This window comes from Prinia subflava, chromosome 3, assembly GCF_021018805.1.
Source record: "Prinia subflava isolate CZ2003 ecotype Zambia chromosome 3, Cam_Psub_1.2, whole genome shotgun sequence".
Lineage (NCBI taxonomy): Eukaryota > Metazoa > Chordata > Aves > Passeriformes > Cisticolidae > Prinia > Prinia subflava.
In genome coordinates, this window is record NC_086249.1 from 73,723,166 (window position 1) to 73,746,254 (window position 23,089).

Below are 23,089 nucleotides of genomic sequence, written 5' to 3' on the forward strand. Positions count from 1 at the left end.
ACATAAATAAGGCTTGGATATCCGTACCACCTGTGAAGAAGAGAAAAGTCAGGAAGGACCAGTCAGTCTTTCATTAGGTGAAGCAGGAGACCCTGAAACTGTATCATAATGGTGTTGGCTGCAGAAGTTAAATTAACATTACACCAGGAGCCATATATTTCCTGGTTTTTCAGTGCTTCATTTAGCAACCTTAATATTCTTTTAACCACAGGTATTTAGTGTAATGTATATACAATATCTGTTTTCTCATTAGATTTTTTTCCCTTTTCTGCCTGTCCCTTAATAGGGATGGATGGAGCAATTAAAACACAGCTCCACTTCAGAGCATACTGCAAAACCCAGGAGGAGCCTCTGCCTCTCAGAGTGCCAGAGGGCATAGCTGGCAGCAGCTGTGCCATTTCTTCCAAAAGTGTTATATATATATATATTTATGTATATGCTTTTTTTGCAGCTAATTATTTCAGATGGACACTCAAAAGGAAGCAGAAGCTATGACCTGATTTATTCTAAAATGCCTTTAGTGTTTATTAGTACATTACATTGCAGCCAAAATAAATTTTACAAAGGAAGGTGAAGGTAAAAGGGGCCAGATTCCTTAATCTCCACGAACTCAGAATATCTGTAAGGAAACACCCCATTATCTTGTCATTATTATCCCTGCATACAAGTTTTGTCTAACAATATACTCCCATCTCTGAGCCAATTTTCACTAATTTTTTCCTCTCTTTTCTTTCATTACCTTTTTAAAAGTGGTTATAAATATGCAAGAAGTTGATTTCAGTCCTCATTTCCAACTTGAATAATTTCAAATTCAATACAGTGTATGTACATTGCCTATTTGAAATGTACATACATTGCAGAGGAATAAATGTTTACCATATATTAACAAAAATGCACACATAATATTATCAATTATGTACTAATTTGATGTAATACATTCAAAACTCATTCCATTTTTCATTGGAAAGTTAGCTTCCTCCAAATCCCAAACAAGACATCTTGGACTGTTCTATGGATTAATTTACCCTGTGTTTCAACTTAACATATTTCTTAGGCAATGATACATTGTAGAAACCTCATCAAGACAAAAAACCCAATTAGAAGAGCATAAGAGTGTAAGCTACAACAAAAAGCAACTCCTCTGCTTTTTTAGGGTATCTTAGGCAGGCACAGGTTCATGTTCACCTAATCTGAAATACATCACCTTGCCTCTCTTAGGTGAATAAAACATTTCCATTTCAGCTTTTCTAATTCCCCAAATAAATATCATAATATGACACTTCCTACTTACAGAATACTGAACAATTCCAAACTTTTATTTAAAATCACGCTTTGATGAAAAAAGTTTGTTTACAATGTCACACTGAAAATTCACAGCCAACTCTATATTTGATCTCTAACTAATGTCACATCAGACTTCAATCTATATCAGTAAAAGACAGATAACTGAAAGGACTGATGTATTTTCCACAGATTTGATATAATTTGGTTTATTAGTTAATTAAGGTGAATTAGATTCTTCCCTTCTAGTTCCCTTATCAACCTCACTGCTTATCCATTTATTAAATTTTGCCATACTAAAAAAATTACTTTTCTGTGGAGGGATATGTGGGTTTGGGTTGTTAGAGAAATGGGGAGAATTATTTTATTTTACAGTATTTAATCCTCTGCAGCCAAGATCCCTGAGTGTTTCTATAGTCTTTGCTCCTCTAGTTGTTTTTATGGTTCTAAGAACAATGATAATTAAAGAAAGAAAACACACAACTGGTGGTACTTACTTATTTTAAGACGCTTCTTTTTCTACAGCACAAAAAAACCAAACATGAGCCTCATGAGTATAACACAGAAGACACTATTTTAGTGTATTTCATGCTCTATTATCTTATTTAGTGATATATCAGGTTTTAAAATTAATGTAACAATACCATTTACTTAAATAAACCATGCCAAAAACACAGGGAAAAGCCATTGAAAAGGATTAGTAGGAAGACAGCATTTAGGATGCCTTTGTTAACACAATATATTATATTTAAGAATACACAAAGTTAAGAACATCACGTTTGCTTTTTTATTGCTAGTTGTCTGATAGGCTATTTATTTCAGAAAATAGTGATTGAATGCTGGCTGCCAGGTAATAAGCTTGCTCTAGTCTGTTATAGGAATTAAATTATCAGCAATCAGTAGTGCTCCTGGTAGCCGTGTTTTATGTGTACAACACACTAGCTGTCTTTTAAATCAAGATGTATCTTTTAATCAGAAGTATCTTCTTTCCATAAAGATTTTAAAGTTGGTTCAAGTCCAAAACCAGTTAGAAAAAAAGAAAAAGGCCGACTCATTCATGACTTAGCACGATTGGTGCTGTGACAGTTATTTTTATTTCTAGTCAGGCGCTCAGTGGTTGCTGTGTGGTGCAGGTCCCTGGGAAGACTCGGGGCTCTGTGAGACAGTCATTCTCCTGTGCTGCCCTGGAGGTTTAGCAGGAAGCATCCAGCAGGCTCCATGCTCCACCACGTCCTCTTCAATAACTTCACTAATGAAAAGGTCAGTCATCCTTAGGAGCGGCGTGCCATATTGCCTTTTTCTTTCTCAAGGAAGAGGTTAAACCTCTTGATATGAGCTCAGGAGAGGTCAGGATATCCTTCCTTAAACAGCAGCAAAATAGCTTCACCAAAGGCCTTTGTGGGACTCAAGGTAAACTCAGAAAGAGCTGGATTTGTGAGCCACTACATGGGGAAACTTCATTATTACTTCCTGAAGTACTGCCAGTTGAGAGACTACAGTGTCCAACTACTAGCTACTCAGATGGACACAAAGAGCAGGCATTTTTCTGGATCTTTTCTGATTATAAAGGGCAGTAGTACATATTAAGGCTGTGGAACTCTTGTTTATATGATGCAATCTCTTGTAAAGTGTTATTTACAAATTTCTGTCTTTATGCATGTGAAAATTCATCTAGGGAAGAAATACAAGAGAACCTAGACTGAGCACAGAATCTACGTATGCACCATCTTTGTCATATCGACCCTAAACTGTTAATATCTATGATGAAAAAAAGGCCAACCCACACGCCACAGATGCCAGATATGCATAAAATAAACCCAAAACTCACAGACTTGAGGCATGCAACAGGAAGGATTACTTCATACTTTCTCATTAATCATCCCCTAAAAACTACCCACTGTCAGGGGTAAAATGCAAGATTAAACTGGTTAACTGTTTCTTGTTTCTGAGACTTTATCTTAAGACACTCTCCAAGACGGTCAAAACTTGACAGGAGAAGGATGCAAACAACCTTTTGTAGGGTTGGAGGGCTAGACCAGATGAACTGCAAAGGCTCCAACAAAAATTATTCTCCAATTTTGATGTGACTCCATATGATTTTCCTGTGTAAGAGATTATTTTCCACACCACTCACACTGACCCCTTCTTTAAGGACAGCAAGAGAAAAGGATCAAGAAAAGTCAGAGTGGTGACTGCACACAGCCATTTATCACCTCAGGAACTCCCATCCCTATTTCATGGGAACCAGTGCACCAAGAGAAATCACAAAATGGCCAGGGAAAAACACTAGGTGTCAAAACACCTAGTCCTATCTTCCCCCATCTCTGAAAACTTCCAGTTTCTGGAGCAGCCATAAGAGATCAACTGACTTTTCATGCTGTGCACCCCAGTCACCTCCTCTGAGAATCCCCCTGCATGACATTTACTTTAATAGGTCTAATTATAAAGAAATGCACTTTCCAGTCCGAACCGAAGAACCAGTAGGTTTTCTTCTTTAACATGCCAACCAGCTGTTTTGAAAGGTACTTCTCTAATCTCTTTCCTTCCACATGTTCAAACAGATGAAAGTAATTTTGTGCTCAACTGTCTATAAGTAATTAGACTGGGATGTAAAGGAGTCTTTATGTATCAGTTCAGAAAGAGCTACACTCTTAGCATACAGAATAATTATTAGCAATCTTCTTCATCTGTAAGGTATACCTTATGCATTTTACATGAGTTCCCATTATTAACATAACCTGACTATCAAAGCTCCATTGAAACTGGTGTCTTCTTTTTCATGTAACTGACTGAAATTCCCCAGAAATACAGTAATTTGAAAACAGCAACACTGAAGATTTGTTTCAGCTGTAATTTGTTATTTTTTTCCTCTTCTTTGTTGTTCTCCTAGTAAAGACCTAAACCAGTGGGGCTCCAATATACACAAACAAGTGTTCTGCTTTTGCTACATGATGGATATTAATATTCAGTGAGGGTCCTAGGATGCTGCCTTTTGTCAGTTTTCTGGGCTAAAGTCCCTTAATCTTATTAATTAGGAGGTCACAAAAAGAATACTTTATTGGGAAACAAAATGCATGTTCTAAAAATAAATTCAATTAAATCTATGAATTTACTAGGAACGATGACAGTAGAATACTTCTTCAGAATCTGCCTCTGAACTGTGTTTGGCATGTCTGTAAACAGGGTGGGTGATTATTGAAACGTCAGACAGGCAGAATCATCTTTTGAACAATAGCTATTTAAAAAGTTGGAACATCTTTCACAAGAAAAGTTAAAGCTTCAGGACTGGGATTGTACTCAGTATAAGGAAAGCTGGAGAAAAAGCACGCACCATCTCAGGACTCACAACCTTTGACATAGGTGCAGGCAAAATTGAACCAGGTTGGAAGGGATGCAGTAAAAAGCAAGGTGCTTCCTTTTCATCCCATATGGCAAACATTTTTTGAAAGCAGATTGCTTCCTCAAACATATCCCTCACTTCACAGCTACATATTATGACCACATCTTTCATGAAATGAAGTCCCAATTTTCTTAGAAATAGAATATCATTTTAGTTTCTCTAGAATCACAAAGCATCCTCAGGACGTGAACTCTGACACTTGGTGGTTTTGCCACCAAAGATGGAGGCAAGATGGTTACTTGCCAACAGACAGACCGGCATCACAAGAGTGGTGGCAGAGAGGCCAAAAGCACTCATTCATTCTTTTGGACACTGCCAAAGAAGCAGTGTTTTGCCCAAGAACATATCAGAGGGGCTCGGTATAACTTTCAAGGATTACAAGCATTACATGTCAGTGCGAGTGGCTCGGATGCTCTGTGTCTGTCCCCAGAATAAGACACGCTCTGTGAATACAACCAGAAGTGAGGCACTTTTCATTCGTTGTTTTGACTGACAGAAACTATACTGTACAGATGTGTTAGAACAACCAGCTCCTTCCCTGAAGCACTGGTTTTCTAAACAGACCAAAAAGCAGCAAAAGACCAAAATGAAACTGAAAAGCAAAATGAAGATATATTCATTTATTATACAACATGTTACAGCTGTGAAAGTGATCCAGCAGGACAAAGTCAGGTCATTTTTCTGTTAAATCCATGTCATGATGAAAGTATGTCAACAAAACACTGTCATACTGGATCAAAACATTATCTCACTGCAGCTCAGTCCAGTCCAGCCAGCCATATAGTGAAGAGTAAGAATAGTAATACATCAGATATGAAGATCTTAAATGTGCTGGGAAAGGCTTGAGAAAAGCCCTGAGATGGACTTAGCCCACTTCTAAATGGCCTTGTGAGGGAAGCAGGAGATTCATCGCTCAGGGGGGTAAGCTGGGGTCAGAACATGTGGCACACACACTACCAGATCCCTAAAAAGACACACATTCTGGTCAGTCTATTCCTGACAAACGTAAGATACTTATTCTGTTTACTAGCTAGATGTATGCACCTCTGGTACATATCCTAGGAGAAAAAACAACAGCAGCAGGACACAGCCTGTCTACAGCATAGACAGCTCTTCACAAGACTGATTTTTAAAATTAGAAGCAGTGAAAGGATCCACCACAAACCAAATGAAAATAATTGAAATGTTATCCTATGATGCAGGTGAGAAGGAAGTGTTGTACTCACACGGTTTGTATCAACAAGGGTAAACAATATTCCAGATTTAACTGTCAGATAGAAGAAAAGATTGCTGCTCACCAGGCAGGAAAGGATGGGTTGAGATGATGAGAGCATCAGGGATGCATTTTTACATTAGAAATCAATTAATCTCTGTTTGGCTCAAAGTTCAAGTCATGTGACTTCGTGCATAACACTTAATGCATTCAAGACTGCAGTGTAAGTATCCCATGGAGGCACAAAAATATGGAAACAGAAAGGGCTGGAACTGTGGTTATATCATGTGTTCTTCCCCTTCACATTACTTGTTTTCTCAGAGACCAAAGGTGTGTATGATACATTACAAATGCTCTCTCTCTGCAAATATCCAAAATAATGACTTTCATGTTATGTATTAAAGATGTTCCTGGATGTTTGAAGCACTTAGGAAAGAGTTCATTCTCACTTTCTCTGGAATGTCCTTATTAGATTATTACTTTCCTCACACAGACTCCTAGATGCTACAGAAAGTATGATAGGAAAGACCACAATAGCTGAATATATAAAAACATTACATTGACAGAGGTCAAAATTACTCATCACCTTCACCTGAATACATTTCTGAGTTTGGTAGGGTTGTTCTTATTGATTCTAGGAAGAAATGTTATTGTTTACGTCCAATATTACTTGACTGCTTTGCTAAAACTTTGGTTTTGCTGTGAGCACTGAAGTATGCAGGGGTTCTCCATCATTGCTCACAATGGTATCACCAGAAATCTGGAGATTTTGTTCCACTGGACCTTGTCAAAAAGCTAATAAGAACAAAAGCATATTTTCTAAGCATGGGGAGATGTCAAAAAGACCCCCAAGAACCTCTTCACAGGGTCTGCTCTCAGCTGGCTGTGCCCTATCACACATCTGTACTTACAGGAACGACAGGGCTAAAGGGCATTCTCTTTCACCCTAAAAAATTACTGCCAAAAGCAGAGTGAGGAAAGGACCAAAAAAAGACAAGACCTTGCCAGCCACTGCCAGGGACTATCTGACATAGCTGTTCAGTCACACTAGAGGGAACATGGCAAGCCACTGAAACAACACAGCTGTGTCTTGATAGAAACTTACCACAATGGGGATCTTCAAGAATCATTAGGAAAAGAGGTGCTGGAAAAGGAAACTCAAAGAAACAAGGGTCAAACAAATAAAACATAACCCCTGTACCCAATTAAGGAAGACCCCGTGGCAGACAAGGACTTCATTAGTCAGAGCTGATTTAGCACAAAGGTGCTAAGTTGCTGTGTGGATGCCTTAGAATGGGCAGAAGAATCAAAAAATGCACCACATATATCAGGACATGCCTGTGACTGTTCAGCTACGTCAGACTTGGTTTTATGTTGGATGGCACCCATAAGCTCATTTCAAATAATGAGCACATATAGAGTGAGTAAATTGCTTAGAGTAAGGTGAGTTGGTCAATAAAATTAGAGACATAAAAGTTGTATATAGGCAGAAAAAGTGTAAGTTAAAAGGGAACTTAATTTTTACCTTGTCACAAACCTCGAGTACTAATTGTCCTTTCTAGATAAAACCCTAATAAATCAAGGGTGGTCTCTGAAGATATCTTTCATTACTAAAAGAATTCTTTTCTTTTGAAAGATGGAATCTTTGTTTCTTGTAACCAAGTAATAGAAGAGGCTCTGCAGACAGGTCCTGAAGATACTATTTTTTCTTACAATTGTTCTTTGCCAAAGAATGAGACATTCCTGTTTCTTTTCTTTTTCTTTTTTTTTTCTTTTTTTTTTTTTCCTTCGTGTTGTGGTTTTCCTTGTGTTTATTCATTTTCTATGATATGAATTATACCAAGAATGTGCATCATGGGAATACATCTCTTGTTGAAGAAAAACTGTGGATTTTTTTTCATTCTTTTAACTGAAGGTCTGTGACTGTTTATTTTGTTTTCCCTAAATTCTATGAACATCACCATGATTTTATGATCTTTCCATTTGCTGCACTTTGAAATATATAAATAGAAACTGAAACAATGAGCAAGATTCAACAGGAGGCTCTGGCTGCCTGATGCTGCTGTAATGAGTGGATATATCCCTAAGCCCCCCTTTATGTTGGCTCAAAACCAATTTATGAGCTCTTGACCCCATCCAGTAAGGCTTTCAATTCCAACAGATTTGTTCCAATGTTAAAAAAAGTCCTTAAGTAGTCTCTTGGATTAGAGATACAAGTCTGTGTGCCCCATACTCACTGCTCATAAGCATTCAAACACAGAATTAGATGGACAGTGGTGTCTTCTCACTTTCAGGTCAGAAAATTATCTATTTTCTGTAAATTGCACAGGAAGCAGAGCCAGGTATCTATTATCCCTTCTCAATCCCAAGAAGCAAAATAGTGCAGAACATACAAAATGGAAACAAAACTTTCCATTAGAATCCCATCTCCTGACAATAAAATCCATCTGTGTGACGTAACTAAACTACCTTGCCTTTTGAAAATTTTCAGCTACAATTTTCCTCAGCAAGACCATACAAACTGAGATCCTACACTGCAACATCTCAAAGGAGGATTTCTGGTGCTCTTTCTAAGGAAGTTAGGGCAATGAAGGAAGTGAGCAGTGCAGATGAGCTCCTTTCTTCCATGGGAGAGAGCTGGACACAAGAAGTAAAAGTTACACCGTAATACTCTTGCTTCAAGCCATATGGCTGTGGGCAAGCAGGCAGGCCCATTTTTTGCTTCTGTTGAGGAACATGTCTCAGCTATTGATGATGATAGCAGAGTTGTGGAAATAAAACAGTCAGGTACCAGCACTGGTTCTTTGTTCTCAATAGGGTAATAAATAAAAGTACCTTCCATAGTAAATAAACAGACTGCCGAAGCAATTATTTTGATCCCTGTGAAAGCCCCATGTTCAGAAAGCATTTGCTCTTGATTGCTCCATTATGGGTTCAATCTCTTTCCAGATCACATCGTTGATCTCCTCGCTGAGTTTTCATCAGTGCTGTACTTAATTGTGAGGAATGGTCTGAAAGAAAGTATTGCCAGTTCATACTAACCTCCAGACTTCAAAGGAAGGATATGCTTCCTCTCAGTTGTTTGAATGTTCACTCTTCATTTCAGGTTATCTTTGAAATTCACTTTGCTTCTTAAAGCTTGTTTTGTTTGGGCCATTTTTTCCCTGTAGAACACAGCCCATAAAGAATTCACAAGAAAAAAAATTGTAGTAAAGAAAAAAGCTAGAGCAAAACCATTGCATTTTATCTATATTGAATTCTTTGCTGTCTACTGTGTTCCCTCTCTGTCACTTGAAATATTGTTCTTTCCTGGGGAAAAAAATATTTTTAACACCATTTTTAAGCAACTTGGTTTTATTGAGAAAGGTGATGATGAGTTAGTGGTAATATGAGTCAGACTGAGTGCTTTCATGTGTCATGTCTCATCCAGAATTCTGGTGGGTTTTATTTTCCTCTGAGAATGTATTTACAAGGAATGAGCTTTTCTCATGTTAATTTGTGCACACTACAAAAAACACCTCATTATTTGATAAGTTGGCAAATATCTGTGCCCAGGACTGAAAAATAGAGCTCTTGCAAAGAGATGTTTCTGGAAAAATTGCACAATATGTGCTCAATGAGTGAGTAAAGATAAGTGTTAGCAGTCTCTCTGCTTTCACTTTACCCACATTTCCTCAGAGCAGTTCTCTTTGATAATCATTGTTAGAACGCATCATGATCCCAGGAGGCTCTGCAGGACACCAAGGTTTTGTCTCACTATTAAGAAACTCCACTCACATGTATCCATCCCAACTTCAGTAACCTAACAGAAGTCTCTACCCTGGGAGCTCCTCAGTGTAGACCTCCCTTGGTGGAAAAGAGATTGTCATCTTCACAATTAAATTAAAACTTTGGAGGGCTCAACCATTTTCCAGAAGTACATATTTCTCTCCATTTTCTGTGGAGGGGTTCTCGGCACTAAGCTATCTTAAGCACTTCAATTATGTGTCTAAAATTACAGATGGCATAAAATCTACCCAAATTACATCCTGTCAAACTGAGGGAAGATGTTAAGTACCATCTATGCAGGCAGGTGGATAAGAAGTACCAAGGAGTGGATATTAGAGAACATTGAAAAGACAAAATCCACCCTGGTACTTTATGTGCAGGCTATGAATGTAAGGCATTTCTCTTTGGTTTCTCACCCTACCACACGTCTGCTTCTGAAATGATTAGTTGCATCTTTCTTTGGTCCTCACTTGCAAAATGAGGAGAAAACCCTCCCTTCCCTTGAGTAAGTACATTACACATCAATATGGAATTCAGGGAAATCCTATGTCAAGTTTTGAATGGGAACAGATACCTACATTTCCTTAAAAGAGATGGATAAAATAGAACCATAGCCCTGCAAAACTGGCCTATTGAAGCATTTCAGGAGTAACTGAATATTCTTAGAGCAATAAAGGACAAATTACACCTTCAACAGCACCCACTTCTCAAAGGGGATACCTGCAACACCATACCATAATCAGAGCTAAACACAGACATGAGCTGTCCCAGGATATATATAAGCCAATGCAAATTACATGTCATGGACTATATAGGAAAAAAAAAATCAGTAGTGGGGGATGGGAAAAGGAGAGGGAAGTTCCATCTTCATATTTATTTTGCTTCATAAATATTCATTCCCCCTATGACCCTCTCGTGTCCTGGCACAGAACGGTGCTGTTTTTCATTTTACCATTAAAGAATGTCACATCATAAACAACCAGTTCCAGCAGACATGCATAAAATCTCACACTCAGCCAAGCCCATAACTTTCCACGAGTAATCAAATGCTCTGTGTAATAATTTTTAAGCTGATAATTATGCATTATTTGATCAGCTTGTATGTTCATGCTAGACACCTGATTAGCAAACACAACGGTATTTACTCATTTTTCTTCCATTGGCTGGCTGGTTAGTTATCTATCTATCTATCTATCTATCTATCTATCTATCTATCTATCTATCTGTCTTCTATTTACGTGTTCCCTACTATGACATTGTCTAAGTAATTCTATGTATTTAAAAACAGAAACAACATTGTATTATTGTATTTCTGAATTTCTTTTTTGCTTACTTTCTTTTTACAACTTGATTAGTTCATAGGTTTGTCACTTATATTAAAGTCATTTCTCCTCGAGATCAAATAAGTTTTTTACAGTAAATGATTGTGAATTTTGAAATCTAAGGTTAAAAATATCTGACTTCTGCATTTGTTCCTGAAAAAGCAGGAACCATCTCTGTCATCTTGATGGAGACAGAAGATTCTGCAATGCTACTGCTCCATCTCTTGAGGACACACTGCTTGGGAGCTTCCCCTGCTACATAAAATCTTGCTGGCTCAGTGGATCTTGCTTGCAATGAGAGTTCCTGATTATCTCTTGGGAAGGGAAAGGACCTTCAGTCATCCTAGACATCTTCACATCACAGATACTGTGGTTTATTTTACATTTAATACCAGAAGATAATAATTTCATAAGCAAAATGGGCAAGGGTATTTGAGGTTTCTTCTCCCCTAGCATCTTCACGTCCCAGTAGCATTCTGCACCTTGGAAGGACACCAAAACTTCACATCAGCTTAGCTATGTGAAGATAAAATCTGCTTAATACAGGGAGAACATTGTGCAGGAGGTACAGTCTCAAAGCATCTCTTCTCAGAATTGTTTTGCCATAACTTTAATCAGTTGCACTTAGCTGAAGACACACACAAAATGTGGGTTGATCACTCAGCACTATTCTCTGATTCACTGAAGTGTTATTGCTAAACTCATCTTCTGGCTTTTACTAGGTACAAACACAAGGGAGAAAGAAAGAGCAGGCCTGCCCTGCTCCCGTGATAGTGGCAGTCTGAAACCAAGACATAACATCCATTTAGTGCCTCTTTAGAAGAGCTAAATGGATTTTGTAAATTCCATTGGTAAATTAGTGCTAGTGTTATTCACATAAATCTTGTCATTAAAATGATTTACTTCAACTGTAGCATTATTAATGTTCAGTAAATTAGGTCCATAAAATGACATTTGCCATGCCATTAACTGAAGATAATCCACAAAGCTCATTTCTAACCCCCTTTATATTTTTATAGTGTCCTTCATAAACACTACTGGAGCTCTCTGAGATGCATGCAGTCATCAGGATATTGATAGCTCTGACACAGCATACGCTTCAGATCAATTAGTGAATCAGGAGACTAATTTAAACAATTTTACTTGTGGTCAGAAAAAGATTCATTATTTATGAGTGCAAACAAAACTGTATCATTGTTCCTCAATTCAAAACACATGTTCCCTGGAACATCAGCCCTCTTCAGATTGTCTTCAGTCAAAGTAGATAATAGCCTTGGAAAAATTTGGACATTTTAGAAACCGGCTGAACAAGGATGGCAGGAAGTTAAGCAGAGACCCTGAAGCAACCAAGAAAGAAAAACTATTTAAAAATTCTTTACAAGTTGGCCAAAAGATAAATCTCTCAAAGCATTCTAAGTTCATTAACATATTTTTAATGTTTATATATGTATTACGCATTTCCATTAAAGCCCTGAGGTTAAGTCCATTCACACTTACAGTTTCATTTGAGGAGAAAAGGTCTTAGAAGGTATTATAAATTTGGCTGATCTCTCAATGCTCGATTTTGTTGGTACAGAAAAATTCAATCCTAACAATGGCATTATCATTTTATGCAATTTTAAGTGTCCTCTCCTCTCATTTATGAGGATGATGTCATTAAACCATGTCTCTTGATGGATTTGGATTTACAGAGCAGATGATTCATAGATTACTTCACTGCATTGGGAGAGAAGAGTCTGCATCTATCTAAAAAGAAAATGAGCCATATGGAGAAATATACAATCAGCACCATTCCATAAAATAATAGTTCAAATTACTAGAATAAAAATATTCAAATTCCTCAGATCACTATTGTGATTTTAAGCTACATGACAAATTAATTTTACAGTGTCTGTTCTGTGACAACAAAAAGGATGCAAGCAGTCTGACCAGGCAATTTTTCTCGTGATTACCTTTACTTGAACATACCTCAAGACCAAATCAATATCTCCAGGATCCTGCTCCAACAGTTTAGGAATTTACTGCCCTTCAGCTACTTGTAACTGCCCCCCAATGTAAAAGGCAGTATTTACCAATGTTTGTGTTCCCCTTCTGCTTCAGCACAAAATACAATTATTTGGCTTGAAGCACCCACATAAGTGTTTTATCTGTTCAAGCATGGTTCAAAGAACACCCTTGATTGCATCCTATTATCCTAGTGATCTCTGATGGAGCTCCTGTCAGAAGAGCACCCCTAACCATTTCCTCCAAATGTGCATTGCCAAGTTTCTGCACCCATTCATGCTAAGAGGGGAGATGGCAAAGTCTCACGTTTAAGTTTTCTTAATCACTTCCAAACAGGGGGATCCAGACATTGGAAAGCATTGCAATGACAGCTTTGTTGCCTACCTTGTTGTCGCTACTCTAAAAGAATGTGATGAGCTTGATCATACTTAAATTCTTTACATCTACAAGACAGAGTTAATTAGTTCCCTAAACCAGGTCAATCTTGTTACTACAGTCCAACCACTCTCAAACAGTAGAAGTGTGAAATGGCTGAAGAGAATTTCTGCAGTGAACGCCAGGAGTTCAAAGAAATTCTTAAATGCAGCAAATTGCCATACCAGCGCTAAAGTGCAGATATGAGGATGGGAATGGGATGCTGCTCCTACACCAGGGGCACCAACAGTCCTCAGAAATGCAAAACAAAGATGCTACAAAATATTCAGAAATGTTTGGATGTTTGGGGTATGGAAGCTTCATCCTAGTGAGTTCAAGTTCCCATAATGGACTGCTGCCCCCCACGGACGCTCACTCTCAAGTGGAAGAGCTTTTTGTCACTCTTTATGTCCCCAGGCCCTTGCTGAACATCTCCATTCCTATAGTGAGAGGAATTTAGATTTGCAGCCACTCATGAAATGTGTCTATTGTCTACCTACTCACAAAATGTGTCTAATGTCCACCAGCTCACATACATAAATTATAAAACATCAAGTCAGGCATAGTATTTTTAGAACATGAAAGTAATAGAACATGAAAGTCGTGATTGCCACAACAGAAGTCCAGCTTCAGCTCTAATTAATAGTGTATGCTGCCTCAGACACTTCTTGCTTTCTGTATATGATGGTGTGCTTGATGCAATGTGTGAGTTAGCTTGATCCAGTTCTTAATAAGTATAAGATGCTGCTGTGGCTTTTGTTACCTGTTCTTCATTAGTTATTAGTAACAAAACACTAAAACTTATTGGGCAAGACTAGGTAATTGAAGAAAAAAATATGAAAAAAAACCCAGCATATTCCTTTATGTACAAACTACACCAAAGGGTTGTTTGCATTTTTATTGTGAAAACAGACTGAAATTTTTAAAACAGACAGCATAGAAGACAAAAGGTATTATTAGGCATTTCCATATATGCAAATCCTCCTGAAACAGAGTATGAAAAACATGCAATACTTTAACTTTGCCAAAAAAAGTTCTTAGTAGCCCTATTACCTAAACTTTATAGTTTTGAAGCTTAAACATTGTTTTCTGTATAGATTTTTAATGTTAAAAAAAAAAAGGAAAAGAAAAAAAAAACCCACAGATTTTTACAAGCACAAATCTCAGCCAGTTCTTGTAAAACTTTCAGACTTACTCAGTCAGCCTTAAGATGAGGACAATACCTAGCTCCTTGCAAATATTAGTGAATTTTGGGTTTCTTCCCTTGAAACAACTGGGCTCCTTCTGGACCTCAATAATAGGACATAATTATAAAACTGAAGTTTTACTAACCCATTGATGAAACACCAACCACGCAAAAGAAATTACAGAGCACAAAATAAATATCAGAGGTTTGATTTCTTTGACTGGCATATACAATATTACTTTATTGTCATTTCTCTAAGCTATTGTAAAACTATTATTTTATATATACACCAGTCAAAGGGTTTAAGAACATGACTATTTCCATCACCACTTAGGATGGTCATATGAAAAAATAAGCAGCCCTTTGTATCTCCTGTTGTTGTGCCTTACCCTGCTATCTGCACACTTTGTGACATAACAGTATTTTAAATAAAATATATGTAGCCTTACTCTGTCTGCTGTTGCACTGGTAGGGGCCCAGCAAAGCCAGCTGTGTGACAACAACTTCAATCCTCAATTCAGTTTCTATTTCTATCCTAGAACAAAAGGAGTATAGTCTATTTGTAAAGCCTACATTTTCACTTGTTCTTGTATTGATAGTCTCAAGGCAGATTTACTACCTTGCTTGTAGAGTTCAACTCAGATATCTAAAGACAACCCTGAAGCAAGCTTCCATATCACTAATATTCTTCACATATTATTTTGCTGATCCCAAGAGAGAACCTCTAATAATATGAAGGGAATCAAGAAGAGTGAAACTGCAGAAGTATGCTGTACTTCTGGTCTTGAGAATGAAAAACAGCATTAGAAGTGTTTAGCCTTTAGCCAACAAAAAACCTATGGCCCTGAGCAGCCTTTTACAGGAAAATTAGATGCTTGAAGGAGAATCAGAGGAGTGATTAGAGCTGTTTGTATTTGGAGTTGCAACGGTTCAACACAATCCATTTTTTATCATTCTTTTCATTTAACAGGAGCTTGTGAAAAAGTGAATGTGAACAATTTTGTATCTTAAAAAAAAGTTGAAATTCTAAGTTTAGTAAATGGCATCAAGGAGAGAGATTTTAGCTGAGCTGAAACAACTTAAGCCAAGCACCAACCACACAATGCAGTATGTGTGTTAGGGACATTATGACAAAACAGGCTTCTCACCCTTTCCTTGAAGAGGTCAGTTTGGAAATATAAAACACACATGGCAGGGAGGGTCCACTCAGATCAGAGCTCATCATCCATGCACTCTGTCAACAGAGAGAGGCACTAAGGGTGACAGAGTTGAGGTGAGCAATCTCTGGAGATCCCTTTTCCCCCAATAAATTTAGAAGGAGCCCATATGACCAACTTGGCATAGATACTTTAACTTTAGAGAGTTAAAGCTGAATGAGATGAATCTAAACCAAAATTAAGTTACCTCTTAATGGATGGAAATCATAATTTTATAAGTCACCATGTCACAGACAACCCAAGGAGGCTGACAATGGGCTTGTGACTGTGAAGATCAGTGTGTTTCCATGAAGTACAAAATAAACAAGAGGAGATGGAAGAAGGGGCCTGCATTCTTTAGAAGGACAAGAAGTACAAAAAATAAACTCATGGTTTTAAGAAAGGAAAAAAGAAAAGGGGAAAAAAAAAAAAACCCACACCAAAACAACGAAGACCAGAAAACAAAACAGGCTGTTTCCAAAAGTAAACTTGAATCACTAAATGTGTTTAATGTAAAGAGCCCAGCATGTGGCTGCATCAGAAATATATATTAAGGAAAAAATCTTGTGTCTGGAATACATTTCCAAGCCATTTTATTTCCTTTTAATAAGAGAACACAGAATATAGAGGGGAGGAAAGGGGTACATGACTCTGACACCAGAACTCTGTCCTTTCTCAACTGCGCAAAAAAGATTTAAGAGACGAAAACATCTTAGAGAGTAATCCTAGAAGAAGAAAGGACTTGCAGTCCCTTTGAAGACCTGTAACTCTCACTCATCACAGAGGGTGCTTGAGGTGAGGACACGCCTAGCAGTCACCAGAGGTAAGTAGTTTACAAGTAGACGTAGTTACCAAATCCAGAATCAAACCATGAAACTCTTCTCGAGAAGGCACAGAAAATCTCTGCTGGTTTCACATAATTCCTGATGAATGGCATGCACATATCCCTTACCTCGGGCAATGACACTGGCAATACCATTCCCTCCACGCCAGGAGGGATTTACACCAGACTAAACGCTGCAGCCTTAAGAGAGCTTTGACAGGGAAAGTTAGTTGCTGCTGCTGCTTGCACGCCATGCAGCAGCCAAAATCAACATTTTCCAGACAACTCAAAGAACTGCCATCAACAGAATATGTCTTCTGCTAAACTATCTTACCTGCAATGGAATGTGCTATGCATTTTATGGAGCTCTGCTTTGTTCCCAGAAACCTTTAATTTGCCATTCTTTGTGGTGGTATCCCATGCACTGCAGATTATTTTTCTGTGCAACAACTTAGACTTTCTTTCTACAGAAATTTCTGTGTGAATACCAGAGAATTGCACATAACTACTTGATTTGCTTGTCAATGAACACCAGTTTTTATGTAAGGTAAAAACAATCTCTCTGGTCAAAGCATTTTGACATCTTTATGAAAAACATTGGTGTAGATGTTCCCAAATAATATAAAAATAAGTCGGATAGTAAAATCTTATCAACAGGAGTGTGTTCTGTGATCTGACTGGAAATATACTTCTATTCTGTTTAGGTCAAACTGAAATATACTACTACACATTTTACTACAAACTACATTTTTCATTACAATTTCTTAAAAATTAATAGTATTTGTTTCCCTACATGGATATCACAAGCCTTATATTTGCATATTGGTATTTTACCTGATATTTTGGGGAAGGGGAGGATTTAACAGTCAGTCTTAACCACTAAATGTCAGAGTGAGCATGTAGAATTGAAATAAGATTTGTACATTTGTTTTCACATAATTTCTTCTAAAATGTACCCTCTGTCATATACTGTTGGATAACAACAGGTACAGTGGTCTTCCAAGACAACTGCTTGGGTTCCAAGAAAGTTGCTTAACTTCCTTGGTAGTGTGTGTAAGCACCAGGCTTCTCAGAAAGCAGCTGCAGTGAGCCAAGCAGCAAGCCACAGGCTGGAGAGTATCTGGGAAAAAAGTGGGGCTGCAGGCATGTGGCCTTATAATCAATACTAGTTTGCACCAAAATGCTATATCTCCATGACTGATAGATGCAAGTGATTAATAAAAAAATAGATTTCCTGGGGTTTTGAGTTCTTTTTTTCCTTTCAAAAAAGACTGCTTTGAAGTGAGCAGCAGAGAGTTGTTTTGAGTGTTTGGGTATTTGGTAATAAAGCACAGAAAGTGTTCTGCTTATTGCCATTATAGTTGTGCTTTAAGCTTCTCCACATTCAGATTCAGTGAAATATATTGCAAATTCTTGGTAAAGTAGGAGACACACATGTTTATGCTAATGAAGGATATGGCAGCAGCAGTGCAAAATCTTTGTCATGTAGTTTTTACATTAGGTTCTGTATTTTGTTTATCTTACTCACTAGACTCAAGTCCAACATTCTTCAGTGGTTTTAAGGGCAAAATAATCTGTCCTGTGACCCACTGACACTTATACATATCTTATATTTTGCCGGCATTCATAATTGTATGGTTCAAAATGTTAACATATACTCCCTACCATTAGTGCTAATATTCTGTCTTACCATTTCTGGCATCTGTCAGTAGACTTGTGGCTCTCATTACAAGTCCTGAGCATGCTGAACCCCTCTCAACAACTCTTCCAAAAGTTTTCTGTAAGTTTTCTGTATCTCCCACCAAAATACTCAATTTGAGTCAGTCCAAGAGACTCTGTGGGCTGACCTACCTGCCCACATCCTTTCCAGCATAGTGTTTTCTGTTTCTCTTTTTAAATTCAAGTGTTAATACACAGCATAAATATGTATATCAAATATTGCAGATGAGTCCTGACCTTGTGATAAAAAAATTCAACATTTTATAAATGTAAGGTCTTATATTAATTTTGTAATTGTTAAGGCCCCTATTATGTTATTATCTGAGAACATTCCAGTAGATTTTTACAGCATACCAGTTGCACTGGAGAAATAAAAAAGAATTATTCTAACACCATAAATTGGAAACTGGAGGAAGCATAACTCATTCAGATAAATCATATTTTAGGTAACAGACAATCAGCCAAAAGATTGTATGAGCAACTCTTTATATTATGTTATTTTGGGGATAAAAAATGTTGAGAAAGCATTAGAGAGCTCAGCCTACTTAACATTTTTTCAACAGTTTTACAGGTATAAATGAAAATGTCAAGTGCTTCTAATAGGTTAGTTTATGGGACTGTGATAAGTATTTATAGAGATTGGTCTGGATGTTTTTCCATTAGGAACAGTACTGTACAGGTTTTGGCTCATGCCTGAAAGAAGTTATAAACCAAAGGGGGTTCCTCGTTTCTCAGCATTTGACATATTCTGATTGCAAAACATTTGGGGTTTTACACGATTTATTGTAAATAATCTCTACTATAATGTTCACAGCACAATAATTCACTACCCTGAGGCAAGAGAGTTCTGCAGAAATGACATTATATGGAAGATAACTTTTCAGAATTTACCATTTGCACATCATGTTCAGAATCTATAACACATGTAAAGAGGTCAAATCCTCATTTTTCAAATATTTTTTTCTATCATTTTGTTGTATTTATTAAAAATAGTTACAGCCAGCCTAATAGCTTGACTGATATCTCAATATGCTACCGTCTCACATAGAGGTATAAATTGAAAGTGGGGAAACAAGTCAGGTTCTTGGATATAAAATGCCTAGTACTGAGGGCTATGTACTAAGAACAGGCTTCTTATGCCTAACAGCAGATGAGACAAAAGGAAAGGCTAATACAAAGAAAAATTATATGCCACCAAAATTATGTTGTTAAAATGACATATTCTCTTATAAAAGAAATATTGCTTTGCATTTACTAACCTTTAAGTCAAATCCGGAGTCAGCAAATTTTCCTTGCATTACATGTTTTCACCTGTCTTTTTTCACTGTTCCCTTTGAAGGTGAAATTATGATAAATCATTGTTATTAATATTTCTAGTGGCAAAAAGAGCATTCTGTATGACTGAATGATTGGAGCTAAAATCTGAACAGTTGGGTCCTGTTCCCAGGTTTACAACCAGCTCAGGGTATAAAGAGGAATATACACACTTAATTAAAAGACTTCTTGTTCTTTTCCCAGCCTTTTCCACACAAACCCCTATGTCTGGAATTTAAAAAAGCTGTTAAAGGAACTTAGATTCCTAAGTGCAAATCCATTATAACTAGTCAGTAAAAATCGTAATAAGATGCCCATTCCATTTAAGCAGAGGAGAAGGGTCTCTGTGAAAGGCAACTGACTCTTAAAGGGTTGTAAATCTTAAATGCAACCCTTTAGGCTCTTGTAGCTCTAAGGAGGAGGAGCACCCAGAAGAGAAAAGAATCAGACACAGGACAGATGCTGCTGTCCTCAGGAATGTCTACTGCTGGGGTAGAGCACCCAAAAATGAATGGTCCCTTTGAAACCCTGTGGTTTCTGTAGGTTTATAACAGAGAGTTTTGTAAGACTCACCTTCCTCCCACTTGCTCCATGTTTTATGAATTGTCATCCTATGGAAGGTGTTGGTGTTGCAAGATTCAGCCTAGTGTGTAGGGAAGGCCCAGACTTCCCAGGAGCAAATTGAGTATCCCAGTTTAAGGTTACAAGTATCCTGACCCGACACTGCTTGAACAAGAAAGCCAAGGACACTGACCTAGCACACTCCCATTAAGAGAGGCTGAAAACCTCTGTGTCACACAGTGTGATCTGCCTGGATCAGTGCATCTCCCAAGAGGGAACATGGGACAACAGAGGACAGAGCTGCACTTGGGGAAATAACAAATTCAGAGTGCTCTGGGTGCAGCAGTTTATACCCAGAAGTCCTAGGACCCGAGCTCACAGGATCATTACAGGCAAAGACCAGTGTTATCAAACAATAGCTATTCTTGATGACCAACATCCTGATCAACATCAGCTTACCAACATTGTTGAGTGTGGTTGTAAAATCAGAACTCTTCAGCTTTCTTTCAAATGAACAGTCTTTACAGAGCCTCTTTTATTTGCCAGCTAATGACACCATTTTCACTTCCTACAATGACGCTTTGCCTGTTCAAGTATTTCCTCAAAAGCAGCTTCCCTTTATATCCACCCAGGATTATATTCTCCCTGAGGTTTTACCTTTATATATAGTTTAATTCATACCTGGACTTTGCAGTGAGTACTAATACATCTCTTTGTCCTCTAAGACAAGCATTTCTTTTACCTAGCATGAAGCATCGGGCTAACAGATCAGATCTCTCAGCAGACTAAGGCCATTTTGATAACGTTAGAGAGTCATTTTGAGAGTCATTTTGATAATGTTTAGGAAGTCCAGGGGTAGAAGTGAAATTACGCCTCAGTGATGCCTTTAAAACTGGGAAAAAGCTATCACACAAAACTCAAGTACAATCACTCTTCTGTATAACACAGGAGGAGGAATTCTTGCATCCTCCCAAGAAGAACAAAATACACATGTGATATCTAAAGCTTTAAGTGTTGTATTTAAATCTATATTTCATAAAAATAAATAACCGACTTTACAGAAACATTGAAATACCAGATGGATTGTGCTTCCACTTACTACAACCAGAAACCTAATTCCCAAGGAGGAAAAAAAAAATTAAAAACCTTCCAAAGCAGATACAGCTTGTATCCTGTTCATGGCATCTGACTGGCTTGGTGTTCTCGTGATATGTGTTCTGCAGAACCTGAACAGTTATACTCTTTAGGTGAGCTACAAAATCATAAAAAGAACTTCAAAAACAGAGTAAATTGTAAGCTCTTTAGTGCTGAACAAGCAGACAACTAAAGATAATGTTCTTCAAAGTGTGAGTTGCCAGAGCTCTGTTCCTCCCAAGGGATTAAGCCTAACCCTAATGACGGCATTCAAGAGTATTAACACTGATTATTCAAATTCTGATCATCTCAGCCTGTGGGACAGGGAAGGTTTGGGGAACTGCTGAAGAAAGAGAAACACTGAGGAAAAGTGTTACGAGATGGACAGGAGAGTAGAGAATAAGCAATGCTCCCAAAATCTAAAATGTGAGCACTCACTAAATCCCAAAAGAGGTGGCTGAATTATTGTGGTATCTCTTTATTTGGTTCCTGGAAAAAGGTGTTACTGTGTTTCATCTCTGTATATAATTTCCTGCTAACAGCAGTGGGAAATTCTCTTTGGATTGAAGTGGGCCAAAGTCCTGAATACAGATCCCTGCCCACAGGCCATAATTAGAAATGGAAATTAGCCACCTTCAAGTGATCCCTCCTTGAGCTGTAGTGAGTAACCAACATCGTTGTACCAGCTGCTGAAGATCTCACTTACAGAAAGCTAGGTGCAGGTAGTGAAGGATAAAGCAAGGATCCAAAACCTGAAAAAAGTAGCATCACTAAACATAATGAAGGTTTTGGGTGACATTTTTCAAAGCATGCAGCCGGAGATGAACAGATGGAGCCTGTGTGTATTTCCAGGGTTGTGTTTTGAACTTTTTGCTTAGAAGGCCTAGGGGTAAAATTAACACTTAATAAATATGAAGTTTTCAAATATTTATTGCTTTGAAAGAAATTGCTCCCAAATAAAAGAAGAGTTGACACCAGTCAAAATAATCCCAGAGAAACATTTTTGTCCAATCCTCAGGAAACCTTGCCATTTTTCTCACCCTGCTCTCCCGCCTTTCCTTGTCATTGTTTATTTGTTTGCATATCTATGCTCATTTATTGTCATCACTCAATAATTCATCTCAAATTAACAATTCTCCATCATTACAAAACATGCACCATCCCTCCTCAGATCAGCTGTGCAGGCTCAGATGAAGAGCACAGTAACAAACACCACATGTACTCAGCAATTATTGTCTGAATTGCCTTGGAACTTCAGGTGAAATTCATCCTGGGTGGCTGTAGCATAAGGAGAGGGGAAAACCTAAAGGTCAGATTTTTGAATCTTCCTTCTGAGCACCACCAAGTGCCTATGTGTAAAGGAGATTGACTTTCTTCTTCATCAACCACTGCAGTGGCAGTTCTGAATCTTCCAAGCAGCCATCAACAATGATCCTTGAAGACAGCAGAAGATTAATGAGAGCTTGACCTCTCTGAATGTCAGGCAGAGAGTTCATTGTCTCTGGACTCCTTTGTCAAATTTTAACATCCAATATGCTCCTAGTATTATTTAGAACAGAGTATAAGGGATCAGTAGGGTAAATCTGAATATCTTCAGCAGTACTACCAGCCATGTAACATTAATCAGTGTTAGCTGGGGTAGGATTTGAGGAATACTGCTGCACAGAAAAGCAGCATATAAGCTGTGCCCTGAAAATACCCAGCCAGAATGATGACTCAAAAGCACTACTGAGTCAGGGGTCAGCCTGAAAAAG